Source organism: Triticum urartu, chromosome 7A (genome assembly GCF_056163025.1).
Source record: "Triticum urartu cultivar PI428250 chromosome 7A, HENAU_Tu73, whole genome shotgun sequence".
Classification (NCBI taxonomy): domain Eukaryota; kingdom Viridiplantae; phylum Streptophyta; class Magnoliopsida; order Poales; family Poaceae; genus Triticum; species Triticum urartu.
Window position 1 is genome coordinate 163,611,810 of NC_141879.1, and position 6,937 is coordinate 163,618,746.

The following is a 6,937-nucleotide window of genomic DNA, read 5'->3' on the forward strand; positions in this document are numbered from 1 at the left end:
CATACCACCCCTGTGGGGCCTGCTTGAGGCCATAGAGGGCCTTGTTGAGTCTGAAGAATTTGTCAGGATTCTTTGGATCTTCAAAACCTAGGGGTTGAGAAACATATACTTCTCCCTCAAGCTTACCATTGAGGAATGCACTTTTCACATCCATTTGATATAAAGTGATATCATGATGGTTAGCATAAGCAAGTAATATGCAAATAGCCTCAAGTCTAGCAACAGGTGCAAAAATTTCATCGAAATCAATTCCTTCAACATGTGTGTAGCCTTGAGCTACAAGCCGTGCCTTATTCCTCACCACAAGGCCATTTTCATCTTGCTTGTTGCGATAGATCCACTTTGTGCCAATGATATTGTGCTTGCGAGGATCTGGGCGTTTGACCAGTTCCCAGACATTGTTGAGCTCGAACTGATGTAATTCTTCTTGCATGGCCTAAATCCACTCAGGCTCCAGAAATGCTTCATCTACCTTAGTGGGCTCTGTAATAGAGACAAAAGCATAGTGCCCACAAAAGTTAGATAAATGTGAAGCTTTTGAGCGTGTGAGAGAACCTAGCGCTTTGATGTCATTGATGATCTTTTCAACTTGCACTTCTTTTGCAATGCGAGGATGAGCTGGTTGTCGTTGAAGAATTTGATCAGCATTCTCTGCAGCACCATTTTCTTCAGTATTTTCTTCAGGTGCATTAGCTCGACGTTCCTCATGTTCTGGAATGAATTCTTCAGCATATTCTTTAGTGGGAATGACATCCTCAGTAGCCTTGAACTTGATAGTTTCCTCAGGTGCTGGTTCATCTATCACAGTAGGTAGGTGCTCTCTTTGCGAGCCATTAGTTTCATCGAACCGCACATCTACAGTTTCAACAACCTTGTGAAGAACGTTGTTGAAGACTCTGTAGGTGTGTGAGTCCTTTCCGTAACCAAGCATAAAACCTTCATGTGCTTTCGGTACAAATTTTGAGTTGTGATGAGGATCTCTAATCCAACATTTAGCACCGAAGACTTTGAAATAACTTACATTGGGTTTCTTATCAGTGAGGAGTTCATAGGCAGTCTTCTTGAAGAATTTGTGAAGATATACTCTGTTGATGATGTGGCACGCAGTATCAATTGCCTCGGTCCAAAAACGACGAGGCGTTTTGTATTCATCAAGCATAGTGCGAGCCATCTCAGCAAGAGTCCTGTTCTTGTGCTCCATGACGCCGTTCTGCTAAGGAGTATAAGGAGCAGGTAACTCATGAGTAATACCAAGTTCATCAAGATAGTCATCGAGACCAGAATTCTTGAACTCGGTGCCATTGTCACTTCTGATGTGCTTGATCTTCACACCAAAGTTGGTTGAAGCCCTCGAGGAAAACCGTTTGAAGACTTCCTGCACTTCATGTTTGTAAGTAACAAGGTGTACCCATGTGTAACGAGAGTAATCATCAACAATAACAAAGCCATATTGAGATGCTTCATTTGAAACAGTAGAATAATGATTAGGACCAAAGAGATCCATGTGAAGTAATTCAAATGGGCGAGTGGTGGTCATGATAGTCTTCGCTGGATGCTTGGCCTTTGTCATCTTCCCAGCTTCACAGGCTCCGCATAGGTGATCCTTGAGGAATTTGACATTCTCGATGCCAATGACATGCTTCTTCTTCACAAGCTTGTGCAAATTCCTCATGCCTGCATGACCAAGTCGTCAATGCTAGAGCCAGCCTTCTGAAGCTTTTGCAAGTAGACACACGGCTGGTTGTGGTCCTGTAGAGAAATCAACAATATACAGGTCTCCTCTCCTAAAGCCTTCGAAGACTTTGGAATTGTCAGCTTCCATAACCACAACACAATGGTACTTGCCAAAGACAACAACCATATCAAGATCACAAAGCATTGAGACAGACATAAGGTTGTATCCTAGGGACTCAACAAGCATGACTTTGTCCATGTGTCGATCCTTTGTGATCGTAACCTTACTGTCGATGTCAAAACCGGCGGATCTTGGGTAGGGGGTCCCGAACTGTGCGTCTAGGCCGGATGGTAACAGGAGGCAGGGGACACAATGTTTTACCCAGGTTTGGGCCCTCTTGATGGAGGTAAAACCCTACGTCCTGCTTGATTAATATTGATGATATGGGTAGTACAAGAGTAGATCTACCACGAGATCAGAGAGGCTAAACCCTAGAAGCTAGCCTATGGTATGATTGTATGTTATGGTTGTTGTCCTACGGACTAAAACCCTTCGGTTTATATAGACATCGGAGAGGGTTAGGGTTACACAAGGTCGGTTACAAAGGAGGAGATATCCATATCCATATCACCTAGCTTGCCTTCCACGCCAAGTAGAGTCCCATCCGGACACGAGACGAAGTCTTCAATCTTGTATCTTCATAGTCTAACAGTCCGGCCAATGGAGATAGTCCGGCTGTCCGGAGACCCCCTAATCCAGGACTCCCTCGGTAGCCCCTGAACCAGGCTTCAATGACGATGAGTCCGGCGCGCAGTATTGTCTTCGGCATTGCAAGGTGGATTCCTTCTCCGAATATATCACAGAAGAACTTGAAAACAAGGATAGTGTCCGACCCTGCAAAATAAGTTCCACATACCACCATAGAGAGAATAATATTTTTGCAATTCTAATTTGCTGACTTGTTTTGGCAACATGATGTTATGTCATGGCCCGGTGATTATTCGAACAGTTTCCTTTAAGCAGCCCCGCACACAACGCGAGGCAATTTTTTGACACGTCTTGTCAAAGCAGAGATCGTGTCCCCTTATTACGGGATTCTCATCAATACGGGCGTGGGTAACCCAACCGCGCCATCGATTACGGCGCTTGGGGGATGAGCGAGTTTTACCAGGCAAGTGGGGACGCTTAGCATCGTCCGCCCATATAAAGGGATAAGGATTCACCTTTCTATCCACGCCTTCTTCCTCCTTTGCTCATCCGTTTTCGCACACTCGAGCTCTAGCGCCCAAGTCCACACTTCCCACCTCAACCTTCTCCAACCATGTCCGGAGCGGGAGGCAGGTGGATGGTCTCCTCCGTCACGGAGGGAGACATCAAGAAGCTGCGCGGAGCCGGATACTTAGCCGCGAATATCACACATCGGTTGCCCGCTGCGGGGCAGATCGTCCCTACCCCGGAACCTCACGAGAGGGTAGTTTTCCTCCACCACTTCCTCCGCGGACTGGGGTTTCCCCTCCATCCATTCGCCCGTGGTCTCATGTTCTACTATGGGATGCATTTTCATGATCTAGCCCCGAACTTCGTCCTCAACATTTCGGCGTTCATCATCGTGTGTGAGGCTTTCCTCCGCATCCGGCCCCACTTCGGCATGTGGTTAAAGACCTTCAATATCAAGCCGAAGGTGGTACGAGGCCAACAAGCAGAATGCGGTGGAGCCATGATGGGCAAGATGCCCAACATTATATGGCTTGAAGGCTCCTTCGTGGAGACAATAAAGGGATGGCAATCGGCGTGGTTCTACATCACCGAGCCGCGCGACGCCGAATGGGCGGCAGCCCCCGAGTTTTGGTCCGGATTCCCTACACGGCTCACTTCCTGGAATGAGAAGGTCTTGTCGTGGGGTTCATCGGTGGAACTGGATGGACTCCAGAAATGTATCCGGAGTATGGTGAGCAAGAAGCTCAAGCTTGTCAACATAGTCCAAGTTATGCTCATCCGCCGGATCCTCCCGTGCCAACAATGGGATTTTACTTTGTGGGAGTTCGACCCGGCCCAGCACCAGACTCTGAGCGAGCTCTTCGATACGACGCACAAGGACGTTTGGAAGGTGCTGTTCAAGGGCGCCGAGGTCCCTCCTTCTCTCGCCGAGGACCACGGACTAAGCACAAAGCGCCTAGCGCGTTCGGTGAGTTCAATACATCCCGTAGGACATTTATTTTCCCTAGATTAATTATGTGCGGGGTCTAATCTCCATGCTTTTAATCAGGACTGGGTGGAGATGTCGGGGCAGATCAACTGTCCGGCCCCTTTGCCCAAAGATACTGCGGGCGCTCTCCTAGCGGAGATGCTGACTCCGGCCCCTTACAAGGTGTCGGAGAAGACCAAGAAGGCCAAGGGAACCCGAAAGAGTTCCCGGCGCCAGGTGTTATCGGACTCATCGTCCGATAACTCTACGGGACACTCCTCCCCGAAAGACGAGGATGAAGAAGAAGATGCTCCCCCTCCAGGCGGGGGAGACAAGAAAAGGAAGGCCGCCCCAACTAGGGAGGCCGAAGGGTCCAAGAAGGGAAGGACTCTCCTTCCGGACAGTTCCACCGCCGCCGACGAAGGCGAAGACAAGTGGTTGCCCAGGGCCAAGCCCCCGGGGAGATCGTAAGTATTCGAATACCAGAGTAACTCATAGAATTCCTTCGTCGCCCTATTTTCCCTAATGCCGAACGTAATTATACAGGCCGCCACGAGCCAGTATCGATGTATCATCGAACGGCTCCCTGGGCTCGTCGAACACGGATAACGATCCAGTCCCGACCGCCACTTCCCCTCATCCTGCCGACGATGCCGAGGTACTATCTCAAGAGGCACCGGATCGAGGGCGAATAGTCCCGGAGGCGCCTCACGGCGACCTTCCGGACTCCGGGAGCCGAGGGGACGGAGCCCCTGAGAGCTCTGAGTTCGGCCCTCAGCCGAACACTGCGCCGGAACCTCCAGCGGTTCCAGGCTCGGGCAGGCGGCATCCTTATAAGAGGGGCAAGACGCCTGTGCCGGTGACCTCTGTCCATCCAGAGGGGCCAGACAATCTGTTGGAAGCGCTTCGCAGCGCTTCCATCGATGAGGAGCACCGTACTGTTATGAGTGCGGTGGTCCAGAAGGTTCAGTCCGCCAAGAGCGGGTTGACTGAAGCCTGTGCCAGCCTTCTAACAGGCTTTGAGGTAAGTGTTTTAAAATCTAGTAGAAATATTCCCGCATAGACAGTAGCCCCTGATGCTTTGTTCGGTGTTCACAAAGAAAAGCCGAACAGAGGATCAAATAATATCGCAGGAGGCTAATATAAGTATGTCAATATGCATATGTAGGCTTCGCTGCTGGCGTCCGCCGCACTGACTGCGGAGGTCGCCGTACTGAAGCAGGACCTCGAGGGGTCCAGGAAAGAGCTCGGCCTTGCCAACAGGCAGCTCGAGGAGAACAAGGGTAAGTAATACCATGTCTATAGATATGTATATATAAAAGAAGACGTGGTTATAAAATGACAGGATCATCGTACATTTGCCAGGGGCCACGACCGAGGTGGCGACCCTGAAGCAAGCGCTAACCAAGGCCGAGGATATAGCGGCCAGGGAGCGCACTGAGCGAGAGAAGCACGAGGCTCGGGTGGGCGAGGTGCAGCAAGAGCTCCAGGCTCTCGTGGCGAAGCACGAGGCGTTGGAGCTTGACTCAAAGACGCGGGAGTCTGAGCTTGCCGCGGCCCTCGGGAGTGCAAAAAGTGCCAAGGCCGAAGCCCAAAAGGCCCTCCAGGAGATCGATGCGATGAAGTAGATAGCGGCGGGTAAGGCTTTCTATATGCAAAGCAAGAATGTAAAAGTAAATTACTGATTACTTACCCGAATCCGGAGCTCTCCAGGAGCATTCGCAGATTTGCCCTGCAGCGTGTCCGATGCGGCACAATTTTACCAGGCCGAGGATGGAAGCTCAACAGAGAAGCTGTTCTGGTCTCAGTATGCTGAGGCCGAACACCCGGTGCCAATGAGCGACCAGCTCAAGTAGATGGTCGAGCTACATAAGGCGGCCGATCGGGCCATGAAGAGCTTTATAGTCCGGCTATGGCCTGGCGACGTCCTTCCGAACAGCTTCTTTGGCCTGGTGAGGCGGCTTGTGGATGCCTGCCCGCGGCTGGAGGTCGTCAAGCGATCTGTCTGTATTGAAGGTGCACGCCGGGCTTTCGCCCGTGTGAAATTGCAGTGGGTCAAGCTAGACGCTGTGAAGCTGATCAAGGAGGGGCCTCCGGAGGGCAAGGAGCACCGCCACCCCGAGATGTACTACGAGGGTGTTCTGCCGGGTGCCCGTCTCATAGCGGACGAGTGTTCAAAAGATGTAATATTTGAATGAGACTTGCTCGTTTTATCCTGTATTTATGAAAACTTGTTTCATATGCGCTAAGCAACGCTTGTGTGAATTTAAAATATTACCTTCAGTTTGGCTGTTTATCCAATCTGAGAGATGGCTAGTCCTCGGCTTCTGCCCCCATGCCACGAGTGCTGGGGTGTTCGGGATAAACCTGAGCACTCTTGTTCCCATGTTTGGGTCCTTCGAGGGAGGTGCTCAGCACAGCGAACAAGGCAACCGGACTAATAATGCTTTATCACTCTCACTTAGCCATAGAATTCTATAATTTTAAATTTCAGCGAAGCCCCTGGTATTCGGAAGGCCGAATTTGGGGCGCGATACATGCCTTTAAGCCGGACAGGGCCGGCCCCTCGCTCTAAGCGGCATAAGTCTTTAGGGACTCGAAAACCTCGCCGAACAGCGACCAGTCTCTCGCCTTATCATGACAGTCAGTTTTAGCTTTCTCTACTGAGGTGTTGAACCCAGCAGAACCGGGGCACAATCGCAGTAGTTCTCCTAGCGCTACCTTAGCCGATAGAGCGGAACGTAAGGTACCAAAACATAGGAGCCGGGCAAACCCAACATTTGACCAAAGACATGATTCGGAGCTGATGCATATAATGCTAAGTGCGGGGTGCCGCACTTGTGACAGTGTTCGGACTTTTCACACCGTATTGTGAGGTACATAAGCCCCTGGTGTATTAGCCGTACCAAGGTGTACGGTTGCAAGGCGTCATTAATGAACACATAGATATATATATATATATATATATATATAACAAGAATGCAATAATAGTCGTAATGTCATGCATTGTTTATGAAAAGATTGCGTTTAAAGCGGAGTAATACAGATAATGCGATAAGCAAAGAGTAGGACTATGT